The 25,152-nt window shown below is 48.1% G+C and overlaps 1 protein-coding gene and 1 long non-coding RNA gene across 9 annotated transcripts in view; one reads left to right on the top strand and one right to left on the bottom strand.

Annotated features, from left to right (window-relative positions):
- SLC39A11 (solute carrier family 39 member 11) overlaps positions 1-25,152 on the top strand; it is a 1,124,245-nt gene that overhangs the window by 910,648 nt on the left and 188,445 nt on the right. The window lies entirely within an intron of this gene.
- The window catches only part of LOC135056238 (uncharacterized), a 45,792-nt gene that overhangs the window by 4,714 nt on the left and 15,926 nt on the right, over positions 1-25,152 (bottom strand). The window contains exons 4-5 of one of the 2 annotated variants that reach the window (XR_010243934.1): positions 20,966-21,130; positions 18,086-18,364 (exon numbers count right to left, since the gene is read on the bottom strand). This is a non-coding gene — a long non-coding RNA (uncharacterized LOC135056238). Of the gene's footprint in view, positions 1-18,085; positions 18,365-20,965; positions 21,131-25,152 lie in introns of those variants that run through there. The other variant, XR_010243935.1, reaches the window with a different exon arrangement.

The raw sequence follows: 25,152 nt of genomic DNA, 5'->3' as shown, positions 1-25,152 counted from the left end.
TAGCTCCTTTGCTTTAAGCAATAGGCCCTTGGTCACTTTTAGCTCCAGGCCCATGTGTGGAAAAGTGCGGTACTATACTGAATCTTTGCACCATGAGCCTAGTACACATTGTCATACTTTTAGTCTCTGCATCAACTCTATAAGTATTGTGCAAATTGTTTCTTTCATACTTTATGGAATATATACAATTGGCTGCATGATTTTTACGGTAAAAATTACTTTGGACCTCTCACCCATTTATTCATTACCGTGGGTATGCACGTTCCCGATATCCACGGTATCCAATCTTTTTTTTTATTTTATTTTTATGGTTTTCGGGAATTTTTACTGCCCACGGACCTAATTAGGAGGTAGCAGTCAAAAGTGTCAGAAACATTGGCATTGCTTTAATGGGTGCAATGTGTGCAATGCATATGGGTTCCTGGGTCCAGGGGTCCCACACCGCACACATTGCACCCATATTTTAATACTTACCTTCCAGTGTTCCGCATCGGGCACTGCCGATGTGACAAAAATCTCTTCCAAAATGGCTGCCGCGCATGCGCCATAGCGAAATTGGTCTCCAGAACATGGCAGGCGCCATGTCTACAGAGACCTGCGCATGTGCAGTAGACTCCGGTGCAATGCCGGAGACTGCTGCTCCGAGGAGAAGAGGGGGTCCAACCGGAGTCTGCACAGGGGTCCCCTCCTCTGTTAAAATGCCCCTGGTCAGAAGTATAGTAGCAGAAACCCCCCACCCCCACCCCGTAGTGTAATATCAGGCTGCTGGCTGGTACCAGGATATCTCCTGTGCGGGTCAGCGGGTGCGGGTGACGTGTGCCCTGCATTAGTGATGCAGAGCACATATCAAGTAGCACACAGACATCCTGACACCAACCCATGTACAGAGCCCACTCTCCTCCCAGCCCTAAGAGTCAGTGGTCACCACGCTGCCACTGCACAAGTAGAGGCTCTCTCTGTGGGCACATTGCTGCCCCTACCCATCTGGGTGAGGCTGATGCTGTAGAGAAGAGAAGCTGGCTTCAGCCTCTCCCCATCTCAGACACTAGGCTACAGGTAAGTATCAGCAGGGAACGTGGGCTGGTGGCAGTGCGGAGAGCCGGGGGTATTTATGCACAATAATGACTAATTAAGCTAACTGAAAATTTTGAGTTGCTTAATTAGTGATATGGTGGAGAAGGGTCCAAGGAATTGAGAAGCAAGTCCCAACAATTTTTCCTTAAAATAACGACTTTAGGAAAAATTGGACTTGCTATGAAGCTGCAAGAAAAAAGCTGCAGAGTATTTCAAAATCCTGCCTGCAGCTGAATGTGCCCCTCAGTATACTGTATACTGTATTCCTGCCTGTGTATTTATACTGATAGTTGCTGGTGTTAAACCTCAGCAACCAGCTTTGTTGCATTAACCTGTTGTGTCTGTCTTCTAACAAAAGCAGTGCCAATATGTCTTTCAGTCTTCATTCTTCTCAGTGTGTGCACATTAATAGACTCCGTGTTAGAGCGGTCAGTACTCAGGGCATGCAGCCCATTCTTTGATAGAGCTGGGACAGCCCATTCAGCACCAGTTTGCCTGTTCAGTGGGCACTCTTTATTCACTTGGCTTGTATGTACTTGGCACTCATCACTGTAATCTATGCCAGTCATGCATCCTTCAATCCCAGCGCCTCTACCCCTGCTCTTTCATCCGTATCTGGGAGGTTATTATTGATTGTATTCATATACCATCTGAACAACACACAAAGTGATTACCATATAGATTACCCTGACTTTTTGCTTTCAAGAGACTAGCTGAAAACAGTATTACCCTTTCAAAAAGGGTCTTACTCTTAGCTCTTTCATTTGACTTGTGAAAGCAATTATTTTATTACTAGCTGATTAATCGCGCCGTACTGGCGCTCTTCACACCGTCGTTAGGGGCTACGCCCCCTTAACCCTTGCACGCCCTTGTGGCGTGCAATATTTGTATTATATGGAGTATTACCTCCCATCATAATTCTGTGAGTGGTTAAATATTGCACGGACAAAGGGCGTGCGATGGTTAAGGGGTCGTAGCCCCTTGCAACAGCGTGAACAGCGCATGCAGGGCCTGATGAATCACCTAGTAGGTGTTGTGGTTGGAGGAGTGGCGGATGGGGGAGGGGGTCCGGGGTGCCGCGAGAGGGGGGAAGGGTGGGGGTGGGGCTGGTGCGGTGGTGCTGTGGGTGGGTGCGTGGGTGTGGGTCTGGAGCCACCGTGGGTGGGGGAGGAGCAGCTGCGGGGGTGCCGCGGGTGGAGGAGGGGCAGATGTGGGGTTGCCACGGGTGGGGGAGGGGGTCCGGAGCCACCGCGGGTGGTGGAGGGGGTGTGTGGGGGTGCCGCGGATGGAGCCCGGAGGTACTGTGAGTGGGGGAGGGGCGGGTAATGCTTCTCCTGCTTCTCCTCCTGAAAGCAGCTAAGCTGCTGTTCTCCCTTTGGCAGTGGCTCTCCCGGAGACTCGTACAGCAGCCAAGCAGCCAGTCACTATTGTTAGCGCCGAGCAGCCAGTCACTATTGTTAGCACTCAATAATGCTTTGGCGCTAAGGGCTGCTGGGAGCTGTAGTTTATTTAGTGCGTCTACTTCCCTGTAATGCAGCGCGTTGGGACACCGGCGCTACTAATAGTGACTGTCTGGCAGAGCCGGATTTCCCACTAGGCACGTGAGGCACATGCCTAGGGGTGGCACCTGTAGCGGGCGGCATGCAAATCCCCCAAGTCCCCCCCCCCACCTGTCTAGCTGATGTGTCCCCACCAGGCTGCTGCTGGCTGCTCCGAGTTCTGCCTGGGCTGGCAGCGCAGGCCTGGTTAGTAACACAGCAGCGCAGCCGAGCAGCCCTGTTACCAGTGTCAGACTGTGGACAGTGATTGATCCGGCGCCCTCGCTGCTCTGCTCGCTCCTCTGCTGTGTTAATGTGATTCCTGTCCCCATGAGGATGAGCCTGTGAGCTGCAGCGGCGGCGTGGGCGCTCGCTACTCTCTCTTCCTCTCGTCAATTTGAGAGCAGCGAGCGCCCGCACCGCCGCTGCGGCTCACACGCTCAGCCTCATGGGGACAGGAATCACATTAACACAGCAGAGCGCAGAGTACTAGGCTCTGAGAGGAGGAGAGACGCTCGGCCTCAGGGGGACATTAGGTGTCCAATCAGTGAGTCAGTGGAAATCAAATTGTCGATCAATGAATGACATCACCAGAGGAGAGGAGGAGAGAGCAGCGAGTGCCCGCCCCGCGCCGCTCACAGCCTTGGGGGGGTGGGGGGGACATTAACAGCAGAGCAGAGGAGGAGAGAGCAGCTCGCGCTGGCGGTGCCGCTCACAGCTTCAGGGACATAAATAATGAACAGTCAGCAGCCAGCAGCAGAGTGATGATCTACAGTATGTTCATTTTCTAATTTATACCTAAAAAGGTTCAGGTTAGTGGTCCATAAATGAGTGCAATTATTACAAATGTGCTATGTTTTCTGTATAAATAATAACTTCTAAATGTGTGGTACATGTAGAGACATGAGTGTGTGTGGTCTGCCAGCAGCATTGCTCACAGGCTGTGTCACACTCACAGACACAGTCTGTCACAGCAGCCTCAGGGGAGAGTGAGACACATTATTACAGGCAGCAGCTCAGCACTAGGGAAGCCAATCCCGGACCATTTTTTTCAACCCCAGGTTTCGGGATTGAAAAATGGGCAATACCGGGATACCTGGGATTGGCTTTTAGCTATGTCTCCGACCCCTCGCCCCGCCCCGCCCGACCCACACAGATAACTCACCATATACCGGGGGCAGGAGGGTGGTGAACATCCTCCGCTCTCTACTGACGGCTTCTAGAGGCGTGTGGCGGCGCAGCATGACCTCTCGCGCTGCGCTGGGGAGCCGGAAGAAGGAAGCCGGGCAGCATCTGAGCATCCTGTGGACACTCAACGTTGATCACTCAATCCCCGGGATTGGAGCTTCCTGGCCGTTTTTTGGCCCTAAATCCCGGGATCCCGCCGATCCCGGGATTGGCCACAATACTCTGCACTGCAGCAGAGGACGGACTGGTCTGGAGGAGGAGCGAGCGACAAGGCCCTCATCCTCATGGCAGGGGAGTGGGGACATTATTTAGGCAGCAGAGGACTGGGCTGTATCTTATTAGTTATAATGGTTCTTTACATTCATGCAGTGATGAGTCATAAGTTATGACTCCATGCCCTGAGCAACCTTTGTTTCTCTGCGCCATGCCTATGTTAAATTCAAATGGTTTACGCATTGTGACTATTGTACTGTTATTTCATTTTTGAATACTCTCTTGTGCTAATTTTTAATGTACCTTTCTCTTTTGGCATGGTTAAAAAAAAACCTTTAAAAATAAAAAAGTTTTAGCTCATTTTACTGTTACAGTGTACTGGCAATTGGCAAGTTACGACTAATAATCCAATATTGGAAATATTAAAATGGGGGGGCGTCAATAATATTGTGCCTAGGGGCGACCTGACCCTTAAATTTGGCCCTGCTGTCTGGCAGAACTGACTGACTCGCTGAATCAATGTAAAAGGTGAGAATGCTGTGCAGTGTCAGTGACACTGCACACCCACTGCGCTGCACAGCACTGTCACCTTTTACATTGATTCAGCGTCCAGCCATTACCCTCCGCGATATCACCCACTCTATCTGTTACATTAGCCATCTCTGGGCTGGCAGCCCAGGTGCTGTGTTTGCGGATTCGGGGGATCTGGGCGCGGCTGTGGCGGGGAGGCACTTCTGTGACATCACACGCATAGGAGGCCCCAGGGCTTAGAGTATGCTGTGCAGGGAAAGCTATGAAAGCCTTCCGCCGCGCTGCTTTCATACACATCTATGCCGGTGGCCGAAGCAGCTTTTGTTTCACTTGTGCTGCGGCTAGAGAGTGGGGATTGTTGATGCCAGAGTGGGCAGGCGGACTGGCAGCATGACATGGGACGCTGCAGTAAAAGGTTGTTTTTGTCCCCCTATCTACAGCGCAGAGACTTGCTGCAGATGCAGTGGCATACCCTCCAGCTGTACCTTTTTGGCAGGTACATTACCTTTTTTTTATGGTCTGTACCGATTTTTGCCTCTCCAAACTTCCATTGAAAGTATAGGAAGAGGGGCGTGTCCTTTTCGAATTTGTACCGATTTTTATGTGTAAATTGTTGGAGGGTATGCTGCTGCAGATGCAGTGGGCCTATTTTGGGGTGTGGACCTGGAGCTACAGCTCCATCAGCCCCATTGTTAATCCCGCTCTGGGAATACACAGCAGCCAAAGGGCAGAGCCTCCCACTGGATGTAACCTGTGTGGGAGGGCATTTCTCGCCCAATCAGCTGTGGACTGGGTGTGATAGATCTGCTACTAACCCAATAAGAGCTCCTAACCACGCCCAGAGTTATACACACAGTCACTCTGGGCTATTATATAGGAGATATCCTGATTTCACTAAGGAGTGTTTTCAGTGCACTAGAACAGTAGAGATGTTTTAGTCAACTAGTCAGAGGTGTAGCTAGGTGCCATGGTGCCCGGAGCAAGGGTATGTTTTGGCGCCCCCTCCCCTGTACTAAATTGGTGACAGGGCTGGTTCTTTACCTTGCGGAGCTCAGTTTTTGCATAAAATAGGTACAGTGCACACCACAGAATAGTACCAAGTCAGATTACACCACACAGTATTGTCCGTTATTTACGTTACACTGTACATTAGTGTCCGTTACTCACATTATACCACACAGTAGAGCCCCTTATACACGTTACACAACACAGTAGAGCCACTTATACACGTTACAAAACACAGTAGAGCCACTTATACAGGTTATGCCACAGTAGAGCCGCTTATACATGTTACTCTGCAGCTTCTAATGCAGTGAGAAGAGCAGCAGCAATAGCTGGGGAAGAGAGGGGTACTCCAGCATCAATGTAGAGAGAGGTGCTGTAGCAGCCGGGGCAGAGAGGTGCTACAGCAGCCAAGGCAGAAAGAGGTGCTGCAGCAGCTGGGGCAGAGAGAGGTGCTGCAGCAGCTGGGGCAGAAAGATGCTGCAGCAACCGGGTAGAAAGAGGTCCTGCTGCAGTGGGGGCAAAGAGTGGTGTAGCAGAACAGATGTAACCCTGCTGCACAGCTACGTACAAGCACACAGTAAGACATATAAGGAGGGTGGCAGAGTTGTGGCATGTGCTGGCTGTCAGTGTCTCCTGCTGTTGCCTCTGGCCTGCCCTGTTCCCTACCTAGTCTCTGAGTCCGAGTCAGTATGCAACCCTCTGCTTCTTCTCCTCTGCGGTATAGCGGGAGGAGGGGGTTCAGGCAGTAATGCACCCTCTAACTTTTCTGGCACCCGGAGCCACCCTCGCTACACCCCTGCAACTAGTGGCTGTATATCCTGCACCAGAAATTATATAGCTTTATTCCCAGCATCCATACTGCCCAGCTGCTATAGTATTGTACGTACATTCAGTTGTATGTTACCATTATACTGGTATTTTTAACAAATCATTCACTGGCTTGCTGCATAGTTTGGCTGCCCCTACCGTCGCAGGTTCCATTCATGTGCCCGTCTGTCGCAGCAGCTGTTGGATTTACTGTAGATACAGTATAGGTGTTTTTACTGGAGAAAGGGATTATCTTTCTATACCCAGGGTTACCACACAATATATGTAAATTGCCGAATTCTGAGGAGAGGCCAGTGGTAGAGGAGCCATTGCAGCACCAACTAACGCAACTCCAAAGACCAGAGTCTGTAATTTACACATTAGAAATTTCAAAGTTAATCCTGTTAAAATGAGCATACTACTGTTTAGCACAGGGGCATAACAATAACCATAGCAGCCCATTATTATCGGAGGAAGCACCAGATGTGCCATGAAGGGGATTAGATTGCCAGCAGAACTACTGCACTGCCTGCATGTTCCCACTGTTACAGTTAAAGATTAGCATTGTTTGAATAAAACAAGCATGTGTGGCCCATTCTGCTTTCTGTATTTTGCAGCATATGTTTGTCTGACAATGGTGACGTGGAGAGTAGAGCACATCACTGACAGCAGTCCATATACATTACTAGAACTCTAAATAGTAAAGCACAAAAATGAAGAAACTATCAATTAATATTGTAAGTGGACACTAACTGTATAAGCCTTCCTCAGTTGATGATACTGACTGAGGTAACACCGTTCATAATTCCAACCTCCCTCGTACTGTATCTTGATTTGGTTGTCGTCTAGTATTTTTTTTTCTAAATACAGATTCTTGTTACTTCAGACATTAGGCATTTTCTGTGCCACTAATTGATTTTACAATTGACACACTTGGAGGATTATACAGCTTTGTGTAGTGCTTCCTGACAAAGAAAGCACTGTTCATGAAAATGAAAAGAATCCACGATAAACCCATTTCAGATCTCCTGTGCCAGCATCCAGCTGTAAGTGTGCATCCAATGATAATGCAGTCACATTAGTTACACTTCATTATCCTTTCACCTCATTTCTACGAATCTCATTCTTCTTCTGTAATTCTTGCAATTAGACTACTATACTAAATTAAAACTTCAATTGAAAATGTTTCAAAATGTGTGTGTATGTTATTACAAAATTAGCATATGACTTGCAACAATTAGTCTGCAATTATGACATTGTAATTACTGTCTGACCAGAGTTTAGTGTAGTTTATCTAGGATTAAATGTCCTATAAATCCTACTTAGTGTTCATTCTAGCACTCTGATCTGTAGCTGGTGCTTCTTAGCACACTCTGATCTGTAACTCAGGGCTGTGATACAGACCTGTGTGTGCTGAGAAGCACCAGAGCAGAGAGCGACATCCCAGGCAGGAAAGAGGAACTGCACGGGTTTTGAAAGGTGCAGGGTGCTAGAATGAACACTACTACTTATCCTATCCGTTTGGAAAGTATGTGACCTCCACATTCATCCAGGGAAAGTGACAGCAGTGTGTATAATGCACTTGTGCAGTCTCTTGTACAGTAGCATGCCACAAGCTACTTCAGACTACACAGGGTCCTCACTCTACAATGACTGCCCCAGGCCCCCCGGCATGTTAGTCATATAGATGGAGTATGGTTGAGACAGATACCTAATTAGCATTCCTTATACTAACTGTTAGACTTAGAAGTACAAGGGGCCTAATTATCACATCCCGCATTTGAAATATCAACTACATTTGCAAAGTGAAAATTTATATTTTTCTTTCATATTTAGCAAACTTCTCTTGCTGGCACACCGGCTCTAATAAGAGCCTGTCCTGGCGGAGAGCTATCAATTTGCTTCCAGATTCATATCCAGCTAGCTTTATGCCCATTCAGGGGTTCTTGAAATTTGAGGATAGTTCCCAGGTGTTTTCAGGGGATATCATGCAAATTTATTTTTACTAAATATGCCCCAAAAAGAGATATGCAAAAAGAGTAAAATATGACACTATTTGCATACCTCACAATTATCACCGTTTGGCCAAGACAGTCACACCATCCTTATTGGGACAGCTTTGCTGACTAGTTTGCAGGTATGTCATGCTCGGGTGCGTATTAAAGCCTGAGGACGCCCGGGTGCATCTGAGCAGCACCCTCCCTCCCCAGCAGAGGCGTATCTAGGGTAGGGTGAGTGGGGCACGTGCCCTGGGCGCCTTGGCAGGCCCAGGAGAGGGGGGCGCCGCCGGCGTCCAGGGCATCATGCCCCACTCGCCCCCGTCAACCCTAAATGTGAGGGGAGGAGAGCGCAGCGTCTCTCCCTCCCCTCACCACTGCTGCCAGCACTAGCAGCGCTGCCAGCAGCGCTACTGTGTCCGGTCTCCGGCGCTAGCCAATCAGAGCTTGCAAACCGGCTCCTGATTGGCTGCCGGTCCGCGAGCTCTGATTGGCTAGCGAACCGGCGCCAGACAGCCGCCGGAGACCTGGAGCGGTGAGGGGAAGGAGAGGCGCTGCGCTGCGCTCTCCTCCCTAGAGGCGTAACTAGGGTTTTCGGAGCCCAGGGCAAGATGGAAAATGGCGCCCCCCCCAAAAAAAACCAACACACACACAAAAAGAAGCGAGAAAATGGGCGTGGCCACACACCAGAAGGGGTGTGGCTATGCTACAGAAGGGGTGTGGCCACTGAAAATGGCCCACAGTGCCAGTTACATTGCCCCACAGTGCCAGTTACATTGCCCCACAGTGCCAGTTACATTGCCCCACAGTGCCGGATACATGCCCCACGGTGCCAGTTACATTGCCCCACAGTGCGAAAAAATGGGCATGGCCACACACCAGAAGGGGTGTGGCTACGCTCCAGAAGGGGTGTGGCCACTGAAAATGGCCCACAGTGCCAGTTACATTGCCCCACAGTGCCAGTTACATTGCCCCACAGTGCCGGATACATGCCCCACAGTGCCGGATACATGCCCCACAGTGCCGGATACATGCCCCACGGTGCCAGTTACATTGCCCCACGGTGCCGGATACATGCCCCACGGTGCCGGATACATTGCCCCACAGTGCCGGATACATTGCCCCACAGTGCCAGATACATGCCCCACTCAGTGCCAGTTACATTGCCCCACAGTGCCAGTTACATTGCCCCACAGTGCCGGATACATGCCCCACAGTGCCGGATACATGCCCCACAGTGCCGGATACATTGCCCCACTCAGTGCCAGATACATGCCCCACTCAGTGCCAGATACATGCCCCACTCAGTGCCAGTTACATTGCCCCACTCAGTGCCGGATACATGCCCCACGGTGCCGGAAACATTGCCCCACAGTGCCAGATACATGCCCCACTCAGTGCCAGATACATTGCCCCATAGTGCCAGTTACATTGCCCCATAGTGCCAGTTACATTGCCCCACAGTGCCAGTTACATTGCCCCACAGTGCCAGATACATTGCCCCACAGTGCCAGATACATGCCCCACTCAGTGCCAGATACATGCCCCACAGTGCCAGTTACATTGCCCCACAGTGCCGGATACATGCCCCACGGTGCCGGATACATTGCCCCACGGTGCCGGATACATTGCCCCACGGTGCCGGATACATTGCCCCACAGTGCCAGATACATGCCCCACTCAGTGCCAGTTACATTGCCCCACTCAGTGCCGGATACAATGCCCCACAGTGCCAGTTACATTGCCCCACAGTGCCAGTTACATTGCCCCACAGTGCCAGTTACATTGCCCCACAGTGCCAGATACATTGCCCCACAGTGCCAGTTACATTGCCCCACAGTGCCAGTTACATTGCCAGTTACATTGCCCCACAGTGCCAGATACATGCCATTTTCTATCTTGCCCTGGGCTCTGAAAACCCTAGTTACGCCTCTGCTCCCCAGCCTTGCATCTAAACTTGCGCCGGCAAGCAGGTCCCTCCTCCTCCATGGTGCTATCTTCCCAGTGATATTCGGGGAGATGGAGCATGCGTGCAAGAGATCAAAGGCTCAAGAATATTGCCAGTGTCTTTACTTTAACTGTTCAGTGCAATCTTCTAAAAGAAGGTACTGGGAAGATGGTGCCGTAGAGGAGGGGGGACCACTTTCTGTCACAAGGTAGTTATACTGCACCTATTTTAAAAATGCCTATAATCTTGCTCTGCATGGTGATGTCCACAAACCAGCAAAAGTTGGTGGCTTTTGTTATAAGCTCTGTGAGGGGTAAAATTTACCCATCGATAGTTACCATTTGTGCTTAACACCGATAGTATGAAAACATCAACTGGAATCAATAGTTTACACCCATCAATGGATATCCCTTATGTGGGGAACGATAGGGCAACAATGGGAAGGAACGGGGCTTAGTGGCGTATCAGGGGTGGGTCTAAACTCCATGCCCGCTGCGCCAAGGGAAATAAAACACCTGTCAACCAGCGATAGCAGAGAACAATCAGATTTCTGCCATTGATAGTTAACCATCTATGAGATTTTCATACCTGTTGTGATCACCAATATATTGGCGTTGCATTTTACTGGGGTCACCAATATACTGTATGGGCATTTGCTGTTGTCAGTGGAATAGAGCTTCCATTGTTTACATTATTCACCAGCACACTCTATGCACGATAGTGCATAGGCAAAATTTTATATATATATATATATAATAATTTTAATGGTTTGTAATGGTTGAATGCATATGTATTTTTTAACTGTTAAACATTCCATTCTCTGACTTAACATAGTCTGGCCATAAGGTATAGTTCTGTGTCATTGCATAGTGTCGTATTTGTAAATGCTGCAAAACCGTGTTTTCTTAGACTGTTAGACACTATTTCTCTAACGTCCTAGAGGATGCTGGGACTCCGTAAGGACCATGGGGAATAGACGGGCTCCGCATGAGGCATGGGCACTTTAAGAAAGACTTTGGACTCTGGGTGTGCACTGGCTCCTCCCTCTATGCCCCTCCTCCAGACCCCAGTTTTAGACTGTGCCCAGAGGAGAATGGGTGCACTGCAGGGAGCTCTCCTGAGTTTCCTGCTTAGAAAGCATTTTTGTTAGGATTTTTTCTCTTTTTCAGGGAGCACTGCTGGCAACAGGCTCCCTGCATCGAGGGACTGAGGAGAGAGGAGCAGACCTACTTAAATGATGGGCTCTGCTTCCTCGGCTACTGGACACCATTAGCTCCAGAGGGAGTGAACACAGGTTCGTCCTGGGCGTTCACCCCAGAGCCGCGCCGCCGTTCTCCTCACAGAGCCAGAAGAAACGAAGACAGAAGACGTCTCAGGCGGCAGAAGCCTTCGGTGCTTCACTGAGGTAACGCACAGCACCGCAGCTGTGCGTCATTGCTCACATACACCTCACACTGGCAGCAATAAAACACCTCTCCTATGGCAAAAGTCTATATACATGTACAGGTGGGCACTGTACATGTATATAAAAGAGCCCCCGCCATTTTTTAGTAAGTTTGAGCGGGACAGAAGCCCGCCGCCGAGGGGGTGGGGCTTCTCCCTCAGCACTCACCAGCGCCAATTTCTCTCCACAGCACCGCTGAGAGGAAGCTCCCCGGACTCTCCCCTGCTTGACACACGGTGAAAGGGGGTTTTAAAGTAGAGGGGGGGCACATTATTGGCATTTATACATTAAGCAGCGCTACTGGGTAAACAATCTGTGTTTTTCTCCAGGGTTATATAGCGCTGGGGTGTGTGCTGGCATACTCTCTCTCTGTCTCTCCAAGGGGCCTCAGGGGGAACTTGTCTTCAGAAAAGAGATTCCCTGTGTGTGTGAAGTGTGTCGGTACGTGTGTGTCGACATGTTTGACGAGGAAGGCTCACCTAAGGAGGAGGGGGAGTGCATGATGGTCAGGTCGCCGCCGACACCGGACTGGGTGGATATGTGGAATGTCTTGAATGCAAATGTAAATTTACTGCATAAACGATTAGACAAGGCTGAAGCTAGGGATCAGTCAGGTAGTCAGACCATGCCTGTCCCTGTGGTACCAGGATCTTCGGGGTCTCAAAAACGCACCATATCCCAGATCACTGACACAGATACCGACACAGATACTGACTCTAGTGTTGACTATGAGGATGCAAAATTACAGCCAAAGGTGGCGAAAGGTATTCATTACATGATTATTGCCATTAAAGAGGTTTTGCATATCACTGAGGAACCCCCTGTCCCTGACACGAGGGTACACATGTATAAAGGGAAAAAGCCTGAGGTCACTTTTCCGTCCTCATTTGAACTAAGCGACTTGTGCGAAAAGGCTTGGGAATCTCCAGATAGGAGACTACAAGTTCCCAAAAGGATTCTTATGGCGTATCCCTTTCCACAAAAGGACAGGATACGATGGGAATCTTCGCCGAAGGTAGACAAGGCGCTGACACGCTTATACAAGAAGGTGGCACTGCCTTCTCAGGATACAGCTTCCCTCCAGGATCCTGCTGATCGTAAGCAGGAGGTTACCATGAAGCACATTTACACACATTCCGGTACTATCGTTAGATCGGCTATGGCATCGGCCTGGGTGTGTAGTGCTGTCGCAGCATGGACAGATTCCTTATCTACGGAACCTGACACCCTAGATAAGGATACCATTCTAATGACCCTAGAGCATATCAAAGATGCTGCTTTATATATGAGGGATGCTCAAAGAGACATTTGTTTACTAAGCTCCAGAATAAATGCTATGTCTATTTCTGCTAGGCGACTCCTGTGGACCCGACAGTGGACGGGGGATGCCGACTCAAAGCGGCATATGGAGTCGTTGCCTTACAAGGGGGAAGAGTTGTTTGGAGAAGGCCTCTCGGACCTTGTCTCTACTGCTACGGCCGGTAAATCGAATTTCTTACCTTATGTCCCCCCGCAGCATACTAAAAAGGCACCTCATTATCAAATGCAGTCCTTTCGTTCCAATAAAAGCAAGAAGGTACGGGGATCGTCCTTCCTTGCCAGAGGAAAAGGCAAGGGAAAAAAGCTGCATGCAGCTAGTTCCCAGGAGCAGAAGTCCTCCCCTACATCTGCAAAGTCCACCGCATGACGCTGGGGCTTCCCGGGGGGAGTCAGCTCAAGTGGGGGCACGTCTTCGATTTTTCAGCCAGGTCTGGGTTCACTCACAGGTGGATCCCTGGGCTATAGAGATTGTTTCTCAGGGATACAGGCTGGAATTCGAAGACGTGCCTCCTCGCCGGTTTTTCAAATCGGCTCTGCCAGCTTCCCCCGTCAGAGAGGGAGTTAGTGTTGACTGCAATTCAAAAATTGTATCTTCAACAGGTGATAGTCAAAGTTCCTCTTCTCCAGCAAGGAAAGGGGTATTACTCAACCCTGTTTGTGGTCCCGAAACGGGCGGTTTGGTCAGGCCCATTTTGAATCTAAAATCCCTGAACTTGTACTTGAAAAAGTTAAAGTTCAAGATGGAATCGCTCAGAGCGGTCATCGCCAGCCTGGAGGGGGGGGATTGGATGGTGTCCCTGGACATAAAGGATGCATACCTTCATGTTCCAATTTTCCCTCCTCACTAGGCGTTCCTGAGATTTGCAGTACAGAACTTTCATTACCAATTTCAGATGTTGCCGTTTGGGCTTTCCACAGCCCCGAGAATTTTCACCAAGGTAATGTCGGAAATGATGGTGCTCCTGCGCAAGCAGGGTGTCACAATTATCCCATACTTGGACGATCTCCTCATAAAGGCGAGATCTCGGGAGAAGTTGCTGGACAGCGTGTCACTGTCGGTGAGGATATTGCAGGGGCACGGCTGGATTCTCAATATACCGAAGTCCCAGCTAGTCCCTACAACGCGCCTGACCTTTCTGGGTCTGATTCTAGACACAGACCAGAAAAAGTTTTTTCTTCTGATGGAAAAGGCTCAGGAGCTCATAGCTCTGGTCAGGAACCTATTAAAGCTAAAAAAGGTTTCAGTGCATCACTGCACGCGTGTCCTGGGGAAGATGGTGGCATCGTACGAGGCCATCCCCTTCGGAAGGTTCCTTGCGAGGACCTTTCAATGGGATCTACTGGACAAATGGTCCGGGTCCCATTTACAAATGCATCAGAGGATCACCCTGTCTCCCAGAGCCAGGGTATCTTTCCTGTGGTGGCTGCACAGTGCTCACCTCCTAGAAGGCCGCAGGTTCGGAATTCAGGACTGGATCCTGGTGACCACGGACGCAAGCCTCCGAGGTTGGGGAGCAGTCACACTGGGAAGAAATTTCCAAGGTCTCTGGTCGAATCTAGAGACTTGTCTCCACATCAACGTCCTGGAGTTGAGGGCCATATACAACGCCCTACGCCAGGCGGAGGCATTGCTTCGGGACAAACCGGTTCTGATTCAGTCAGACAATGTCACAGCAGTGGCTCATGTAAACCGCCAAGGCGGCACAAGGAGCAGAGCGGCCATGGCAGAAGCGACCAGGATTCTTCGCTGGGCGGAAGGCCATGTAAGCGCCCTATCAGCTGTATTCATCCCGGGGGTGGACAACTGGGATGCGGACTTCCTCAGCAGGCACGACCTGCATCCGGGAGAGTGGGGACTTCATCAAGAAGTCTTCGCACAGATCGTGGGTCGGTGGGGACTGCCTCAGATAGACATGATGGCGTCCCGTCTCAACAAAAAGCTAAAGCGGTATTGCGCCAGGTCAAGAGACCCTCAGGCGGTAGCGGTGGACGCTCTAGTGACACCTTGGGTGTTCAGATCGGTCTATGTGTTCCCTCCTCTACCACTCATACCCAAGGTGTTGAGAATAATAAGACTAAGAAGAGTAAGAACAATCCTCATTGTTCCAGATTGGCCACGAAGGACTTGGTATCCGGATCTGCAAGAGTTGCTCACAGAAGATCCGTGGCCTCTTCCTCTAAGACAGGACCTGCTGCAGCAGGGGCCCTGTCTGTTCCAAGACTTACCGTGGCTGCGTTTGACGGCATGGCGGTTGAACGCCGGATCCTAGCGAAAAAAGGAATTCCGGAGGAGGTCATTCCTACCCTGATCAAGGCTAGGAAGGACGTGACATTGAAACATTATCACCGTATATGGCGAAAATATGTTTCTTGGTGTGAGGCCAGGACTGCTCCTACGGAGGAGTTCCATTTGGGTCGTCTACTTCACTTCCTGCAAACAGGAGTGACTTTGGGCCTAAAATTAGGGTCCATAAAGGTCCAAATTTCGGCCTTATCCATTTTCTTTCAAAAGGAATTGGCTTCTCTTCCTGAAGTACAAACATTCGTGAAGGGGGTGCTGCATAATCAGCCTCCTTTTGTACCTCCGGTGGCGCCGTGGGATCTTAATGTGGTATTAAGTTTCCTCAAGTCACCTTGGTTTGAACCACTCACAACAGTGGAGTTGAAATATCTCACTTGGAAAGTGGTCATGTTGTTGGCCTTGGCTTCTGCGAGGCGTGTTTCGGAATTAGCGGCTTTGTCACATAAAAGCCCCTATCTGGTTTTCCACGTGGATAGGGCAGAATTGAGGACTCGTCCTCAATTTCTGCCTAAAGTGGTCTCTTCTTTTCATATGAATCAACCTATTGTCAAGCCTGTGGCTACACGGGACTTGGAGGATTCCGAGTCCCTTGATGTGGTCAGGGCTTTGAATATTTATGTGGCCAGAACAGCGAGGGTTAGGAAAACTGAAGCGCTGTTTGTTCTGTATGCAGCCAACAAAGTTGGCGCGCCTGCTTCAAAGCAGACTATTGCTCGCTGGATCTGTAACACGATTCAGCAGGCGCATTCTACGGCAGAATTGCCATTGCCTAAATCGGTTAAGGCCCATTCCACTAGGAAGGTGGGCTCGTCTTGGGCGGCTGCCCGAGGGGTCTCGGCATTACAGTTGTGCCGAGCAGCTACTTGGTCGGGGTCAAACACCTTTGCAAAGTTCTATAAGTTTGATACCCTGGCTGAGGAGGACCTCCTGTTTGCTCAATCGGTGCTGCAGAGTCATATGCACTCTCCCGCCCGTTTGGGAGCTTTGGTATAATCCCCATGGTCCTTACGGAGTCCCAGCATCCTCTAGGACGTTAGAGAAAATAAGATTTTACACTTACCGGTAAATCTATTTCTCGTAGTCCGTAGAGGATGCTGGGCGCCCGTCCCAGGTGCGGACTTCTTCTGCAAGACTTGTATATAGTTATTGCTTACATAAGGGTTATGTTATAGTTTCATCGGTTTAGACCGAGACTATGTTGTTTGTTCATACTATTAACTGGGTAGTTATCACAAGTTATACGGGGTGGATGGTGTGGGCTGGTATGAATCTTGCCCTGGGATTCCCAAAAATCCTTTCCTCGTACTGTCCATCTCCTCTGGGCACAGTTTCTCTAACTGGGGTCTGGAGGGGGTGCATAGAGGGAGGAGCCAGTGCACACCCAGAGTCCAAAGTCTTTCTTAAAGTGCCCATGCCTTCTGCGGTGCCCGTCTATTCCCCATGGTCCTTACGGAGTCCCAGCATTTTCTACGGACTACAAGAAATAGATTTACCGGTAAGTGTAAAATCTTATTTTTACTTTTAATTGCTGGATGCACAGATCCTTCCTCAAGGATCAAATATATCTTTAATTGATGCTATTGCCTTACATTTCCAGTTGAGGATATTTTGGTTTTCTAGTCTGGTTTGAATGCTGGTGTACCCCATACCTTAGTACATTGGGTGGCTATGGGCCTGATTCAGAGATAGACGTAAAGCCAATGTTTGTGCAATTCAGCGTTTTTTGTACTGGGCGACTTTTTCTTCATTGTTCTTAATCTGCAACTTTGTTTGTGTGTAAAACCAATCCCTGTGCGGTTAATGTCACAGCCCAGCATCTATAGTACACTGCAAATTGCTTTTCGCTGCATCTGTGATGTGTGTAAGACAACAAATTTAGTGTACAGTATGCTGATTCTCCCACCCCCCCGGAGCATTTCTGGGGCGCCAGGCGTCTTACGCCTTTGTAGGTGCTAGGTATACGATGAGGACACATCTGTAACTTTTGTCGATCTACCTAACTTAACACATTAGTTATGTAATCTGAAGTATCACGACCCACTGGCCAATTTTCTGAGGAGAAAATTGAGCCTGTTTTCAAATAATCGTCACATGTCTTCAGCATGTGATTATTGTATTTGTGAAACATACTTTGCTGTAAACCAGACATTCCCAACCTCTGTCCTCAACGCACACTAGTAGGACCTACACACTGGCCGATATTCCTCAAAGATATGAACGACCTTGTTCATTATTGAACGAGATAACGTTCATATCTTTCAGTGTGGAGTCACCAGCGATGAACAATGCACGGCCCCGAGCTCGTTCATCGCTGGCTCCCCGTCGGCTGTGCATGCAGGCCAATATGGACGAACTTGACCATATTTGCCTGCACTTCAATGGAGCCGGGTGACGGGGAAAGTGAGGAAACTTCACTCCCCGGTCACTGCCCCCCCCCCCCCCTGCCGCCGGGTCGCCCGTATCCGCCGTCGGGCAGCTCGGCGGCGGATTTTTATATGTGTACGGCCCTTAACAGTGCAGGGTTTAGTAATATCCAGGCTTCATCACAGCTGGTTAAATCAGGATAATGGAGATACTAATTTAGTCACCTGTGCTCAAGCATGTACATCACTAAAACCTAGACTGCTAGTGTGCATTGAGACCGAGGTTGAGAAAGCCTGCTGTAAACCATGAACAGTGAGCTTATTATGTAAATGGTAAAAAAAAAAAATGCCTTTGTGGAGAATCTATTGAGCTCTCCCCCTGAACTGTTCATTGTCTCATTTGTGAGTAGCTTTATTCTCTGCATCCCATTGTGTCTTGAACATTTACTATCAACGCTCTTGTCTCTCTCCTTTCCTTACTTTCTGTTCCTCTACGGACATTTGATCTCAAAATCAGAAGTGACTAGATGACTGTGGAGAGGTGATCCAGTTCCACTTGCTCCATTGTGTCTCTCCGTCTTTTATTCTTCTCTTTTGCAATTGGCAGCATTTCTTTTCCTCATGGTTTCTTGACCTGTAAGATTTTATTTTACAAATTTCTTCCATAGTAAGCCTAAAGGATTCATCAGAACTCTCATTTCCTTTATCACTATATGTTCCTATTACTTGAGCTTTTGTACATCATCCTGCTAATTAGTGACTCCTCCTAGTCTTATTTCTGAGCATCCTCCTCTCTTCATTCTATCCCTGTCTTAAATTCTGCTTGCTTAATATATTTGTTGTCTTATTTCTCTGTGATGCTCTTCCCCAGTGTTTCGTTTTACCCTCTCATACTCCTTTCCTCCCGGCAACAGATGCATTCCACCCACCTACCTCATTCCCCTCCAGTATGGAGAGACGTGATTTGTCATTGCAGCTCCTGGTGTATTTCTTTATTGCTCTAGATACATACAGATAACTTATCTCCATTCATCGATTTCTTGCCACCTTTTCCAGTGCTGTCGCTCTGCTTCCTTTCCATTGCTGCTTGCTCTTTCTTTGGTAAGAAGGCATGCAGCTATTGTGCCCAGCACCTCAGGGAGCGCAGGGATTAAATATGTAATGCAGTCTCTTAATGATAAGAGGGAGCCCTGACATTGTAATTAATGCTGCTCAGCTGAGTAATGACATGTTGCTTAATATATCATGCACTGTGTGCGCATTCCGCATTGAATCTTTTTGCTCCATTAACTGTTTGGCTGCCAGAAAGCAGGCATTTTCCACATTTCTGGCAAGGTCTGGTTGACACAGTCCGATAAGCTGTAAACATTGTCTATGAAAGACCTATTCAAATAATGCTGCTGTTGCTTTAAATCTCAGGCATTGGGAGACATCCTCTACGTCTCTTTTCATTACTTCACGCTTATTGTTGTACTTGCATGGGTTCTCTGTAGATCTGAAGATGCAGAATAATATCCCCAAAGCAAGGTTTTAGTTTTGCATGGGAACTTGTGTCTTGATTTGGAGGACTGCCTAGCTACTCTAGATGGGGTTCTAGTGATGTGCAGAATTGGAGAGGCAGAGGCTGTGAGTCAGCCAGCACAGTTTATAAACAGCCACACATTTCTTAGGCTTACAGTCATTAGGTCGACATGGTCTTTAGGTCAACATGGAGAAAGGTCGACATGTGTTTTTCACTTTTTTTTTTCTTTTCTTTTTCATATTTTATGATCCACGTGGACTACAGTTGAGAACGGTAACCTGTGCTGGGCGTAGCGGTAGCAGAGCGAGGCACCCTGCCCGAAGCGTGGCGAGCGAACACGGTGCACTAATTGGGGTTCCCCATCACTTTACGAAGAAAACGACATTAAACAAACCATGTCGAACTTTTTCCATGTCGACCTAATGACCATGTTGACCTAGTCACCATGTTGACCTAATGCACGTCGACCAATAGTGGTCGACCTAATAACTGTCGACCTAAGTCTTGTCGCCCTAATGACCCATACCCCGTTTCTTACTCTCTAGCTCTTTTATAATTGCCCTAATGAGTGCTTCCCATACTTTATATGATTGCAGCACCCTAGAGTCTTGCCAATTTTTGTCACAGCACTCGAAGAGCAAATGCTTTCTCATGTGCCATTTTTATGCCAACCAGACTCCACAGATGCCATTTATATTTCCTTTAGACTCCAAACAAATGCCCTCAGTGTTACCCATGTGCTATTTATATGCCCATCAGACTCTCCCCCACATGCCCCGACTTTCCCATGTGCTCCGTATAATGCCCAGCAGACCCTCTCACATGCCCTGACTTTTTCACATACTGCTTGTAATGCCCATCATAAACCCACACATGTATTTTATATGTCCATCAGACTTAATGATGCTGTAGCTATTATGATTACTGCAGGAGCCTGAGTGTCCTTTTCCTCTGCCCACTTTTGATTAGCAGCTAAGGACAGGTCTGCTGATTGGCAGCAATGCCTGTGGGATTCGATTACCTTGTGTTTTTGTTGTTGTTTTTGTTTACATACCTAGTGCTATCAGTGCAAGTAATCACAGCCGCTGCACAAAGAGCTCTTGCGTGACACAATAGAGATATGTGTCACGACACCCAGTTTTAGAAGAAATACTCTAAATAGCACAGCTTGTGTACTGTAAATAGCTGCTTTCAAAGCCCAAGTGGCTTGATGTGGGACCTGACCACCCACAGATGGCATCTCACGCTGCAGTAGTACACAGTTTGATAGTCATTGGCCTTACTTGTTCTTTTCTGAAAATTGGATGTAAGGTTTTGTCTACTTCTGTCAAGCCTAGCAGAGAATTTAGTAGAATTGTGCATGATGGAGTTGGCACTGAATGTAATACTTTGGATGTGTTCTTTCCATTTCATATAAAGTCGTGTTTCACACGTATTTTGATAAGGTTTCCAATATTGTATATGATCAGAAACTGTCGGAGAATTGAATCGACCCCTCTATGATCAGAAACTGTTGGATGAGCATAGTACGTGTATAAATGCTCTGCGCGAAGGATCAGTGCTCACATACTTCTACTTACTGATCATAGAAATGTCTGTAAGTTATTAACCAGTTTTGGAAACTTATATTGATAGTTTACCTGCCTATTTTACCTAATAAGTAAAGAAAAAAACAGCTGCTCAAACCAGTGGTGTATCATTACATTTACGTACCTTGTGGTTGGCTGTAGATTTAAAAGATGTTCATTTATTTTACCAAGTTGAACACATTAGCGTGTCTTCGGAGGAAGAGTATGGTTATGGTGGTAAGTCTGTCTGCTAGCATCTTCTTTCAGCCCCATCTAGTGCAGATTCTCTGCCTTGAATCGAATCCATACACTGCAAATTAAAAACACTGATGAGTATTGATTCTGGTGGCTGCATTTGCTGTAATATTTGAAATTTTCTCATCAATGAATATTGTAAGGGGATAACAAAATTAAGCAGGCAGCCCAAATATCTCAGACAGCAGGATGGTTCGGGTTAGTGCATTAATTATACATTGAACTTTATTTTCTTATTTGTGTGGCTGGATAAGATTGATGACATTCTGATCCATTGGCTATACACAACATGCTATTTCCCTGCACAAAATACTCTCCTCCAGACATAACATAATAAAATACATTTCTCTAGCATCCATAAGGGATATTGGGGACATAATTAGTACGATGGGGTATAGATGGGTCCAAAGGAGCCAGTGCACTTTAAATTTCTTCAACTGGGTGTGCTGGCTCCTCCCCTCTATACCCCCTCCCACAGACAGTTTAGAAAAAAGTGCCCTCAGTAGAGGATGCACACTCTGCAGCTCCGGAGTTTTTTTCTTCAATTTAATTTAAAACTTTTGTTTGTTTCGGTATGCTGTTTGGGCAACAGCATACCTGCAGCATGGGAGCTAGGGGGGAACGGTCACCGGCCTCATGAGGTGCAGAGCCGCTTCTCCGCTGCAGGACCACCGTTGTGAGGGACTGTTTGTTCAGCGGGGCACGGCGCCTTTGCTGCCGCAGCTTGCTGCACACCCCTAACAGAGCCTAAAGGGGATTGTCATGGTGAGTACAAACCGGGGGCCCCGCTAGGGGGGCCCCCCCGGTTCTTTGTGTTGCAGACGCGTGAGTGAGGCATACAGGTCCCTCCTGGGGGGGTATGTTGCACCAAGCATTTATGTGAGGTTACACAGCCTGTGGAGACATTGCCAGTATAAAAATCTTATAGTAGCTCAGGCGCCATAGCGGGGGGCGGAGCTACGTCAGAGCGGGTTCAGTGGCATTTTTGCGCCTTCCTCTGCATAAACGAGCAGCAGCAGCAGCCTCATACAGCTCCTCAAAACGGTCACAGGAACGCTGGTACCGGGTGTAGAGGGGGAGAGCCGCTATTAGTGCACAGTTTACAAATTATCTGTACAGCAGTATCACTGTTTTATTGTACTACATAAAACGCTGACAGTCTCACTAGGTCTGTGCAGCGTTGGGTGCGCTGGGGTCCTCTCTTCTGTGTCTCCTCTCACATGCAATAGGGCAGGCTTGTATTGTATTCAGTCTGTGTTGTATGTGTATATTGTATGTATTTCATTATGGTGAAACAGAAGTTATGCAGTGTATGTAATGCCAGATTCTCCCCTATTTCATCTGGCGCCATATCATGTGAGCAGTGTAGTCAGTCATCACAAAATGCTGATAACAACATGGAGGAGAGTCCAGAGCCTTCCTGGCTGGGGGCTATAAAAACTATGATGTCGGATATATCATTTCAGCTTACTGCCAATGCCAATAAAACACAAGTACTGCAACAAGCAGTGGCTAACCTAACTGCTAAGGCTTATGTTCCCCATCCCCTGCTGTCTACTACCGGTTCACAAAAATGTGCTTTACCTGCTATCCTATCAGATTCTAATGATGATGTACAGGCGGATTGGGACCCCATTAGTGGGGATTCCACCCCTACACAGGGTATAGAACCCCTTATATATGGGATGTGTTAAAGCTTCCACTGGAGCACGCTACTAATCAACAGTGATTTTTTTTCTCCCACAAGACAAACTGACTGTCATCTTCCCTGATTCTAAAGAATTGGATGATTTAATTTAATTTAGCCTGGAAAAATCCAGATAAAAAATATCAGGTGTCCAAAAGGTTTTTAAATACCTTCCCATGGCCCCTGAAGGCAGGATATTCTGGGAAGAATCTCCAGCAGTAGACGTCTCTGTCTCTCACCTTTCTAAAAAGGTGGTGCTCCCTGCTCCGGGCTTTTTTTACGGTAAAGGACGTGGGTGATAGATTTTAGCGTAGTCTCTATTTTCCTATCTACACAGCTGCAGGTGTAGCTCAAAGGCCGGTCATTGCTGGTTGCTGGATGACACATGCAATTCATACATGAGCTACTCAGATTCAGGAGGGTCTTTCGGGTGATATGACCTTGGTTACTACTGCAACTTCCTGAAACACATTCAGGACATGGCAAGAGTCCTCTGTGACTCCCTTAAAGAGATTGGCAATATAAATGCTAGAACCACTGCTATGGCTGTGTCTGCATGCAGAGCCACATGGTTGCGTTAATGGATTGGAGACGCTGATTCCAAACGTAATGTGGAACAAGAGATTCCACATTACGTTTGGAATCAGATGAATGGCTCTTCGGAGGTGAATTGGACGCATGGATCTCTAAAGCTACTGCTGGGAAATCCACGTTTCTCCCTTCAGGGGCTCCACCTGCTAGGCTTACCTATCCAGGGCCATCTACTCAGTCCTTTCGGTCCTCCAGATTTCGATCTAGGGCCCAGGGTGCCTCAAATGCAGCTAGAGACTCCAGAGGTAAGCCTAAGAAACCAGCCATTTCCGGCTCTCAGGTACAGAGCACCAGTTCAACTTCCACAAAGACTTCGGCATGACGGTGCCCACCCACCCCGAGAGGATCTCGTGGTGGGAGCTCGGCCACATCTGGGACGGTTCCTGCCAAGATGCCTCGGTAAGGGATCTTATCTCTCAGGGTTACAAGCTGGAGTTCGATGGTGCGCCTCCCCAACGATTTTTCAACTCAGGCTTGCCAGTTTTGGAAAATATGCATGTTACGCTACTACTGGCCATCGACAAGTTGGTCCAGTCCCAGGTCATTGTTCCAGTACCCCTGCTATATCAAGGACGCCTACCTACATATCCCGATTTGGCCTCCTCATCAGGCCTATCTATGGTTCACCCTACTGAATGATCACTACCAGTTACAGGCGTTGCCCTTCGGCCTGTCTACAGCTCCGAGGGTGTTTACGAAGGTGATGGCGGAAATGATGTTCCAGCTCAGAGTGCAGGGGGTCAAAATTGTCCTTTACCTGGACGATCTCATGATAAAAGCAAGTTCCAGGGAGCTTCTACTGCTCCATATAGATTGCACTATCCAACTTCTGTCTCACCACGGGTGGATCCTCAATCTACAGAAGTCTTAACTGGAACCGTCTCAAAGGCTCATGTTTCTGGGTATGATACTGTAGCTCAGAGAGTGTTCCTCCCAGAGGACAAGGTGAGAACACTTCAAGAGATGGTTCGCATGGTTCTCCGACCTGCTCGAGTTTCCATTCATCTTTGCATAAAATTGTTGGGGAAAATGGTGGCCTCGTACTAATTCTGACCCCAATATCCCTTATGGACAACGAGAAAAGGATTTACAGGTACTGTAGGTATTTAAAATCATATTATAAGGTATGGTGTGACTAATGAATTAACTTGCATTTACTAATGTTACTGACAAAGAAATGCACAATTAAAACCTTGGTGTTACTAAAGCAGCCAGCCACGATTTATGATTTATCCTCCAGTCTCCTTCACAACTTTCTCCATAATTTCTCTCCTTCATCCCTTCTATTTTTCTTTACTTCCTTACACTATTTTTTTCTCACTTTCACACTTAGGGGCTTATTTACTAATTATTAAGTTGCTGTTATTTGCAGCAATGAGAAATTATACATAGCCCAAATTAGCTATTCTACACATGCAGGGACAGGGGCTCCATAATGTACTATTCTACACATACAGAGACAGGGGCTCCGTAATGTACTATCTCCTATATAATTTCCCAGATCTGTCGCTCCGTGACTGTGTGGATAACGCTGGGCGTGGCTAGGATCTTTCTTTGGGTTAGCAGCAGGTCTATCACAGCCAGTCCACAGCTGATTGGGCGAGAAACGCCCTCCCACACTGGTTACATCCAAAAGGAGGCTCTGCCCTTTGGCTGCTGTGTGTTCCTAGAGCAGGATTAACAATGGGGCTGATGGAGCTGGAGCTCCAGGTCCACACCCCAAAATAGGCCCACTGCATCTTCAGCAACATATCCTCCAACAATTTACACATAAATTTTTTTAACCTTTTCCTATACCT

Source organism: Pseudophryne corroboree, chromosome 3 (assembly GCF_028390025.1).
Source record: "Pseudophryne corroboree isolate aPseCor3 chromosome 3, aPseCor3.hap2, whole genome shotgun sequence".
NCBI classification, from domain to species: Eukaryota; Metazoa; Chordata; class Amphibia; order Anura; family Myobatrachidae; genus Pseudophryne; species Pseudophryne corroboree.
The sequence above is the reverse complement of the archived record's forward strand: the minus strand, read 5'-3'. Positions and strand labels throughout refer to the sequence as shown.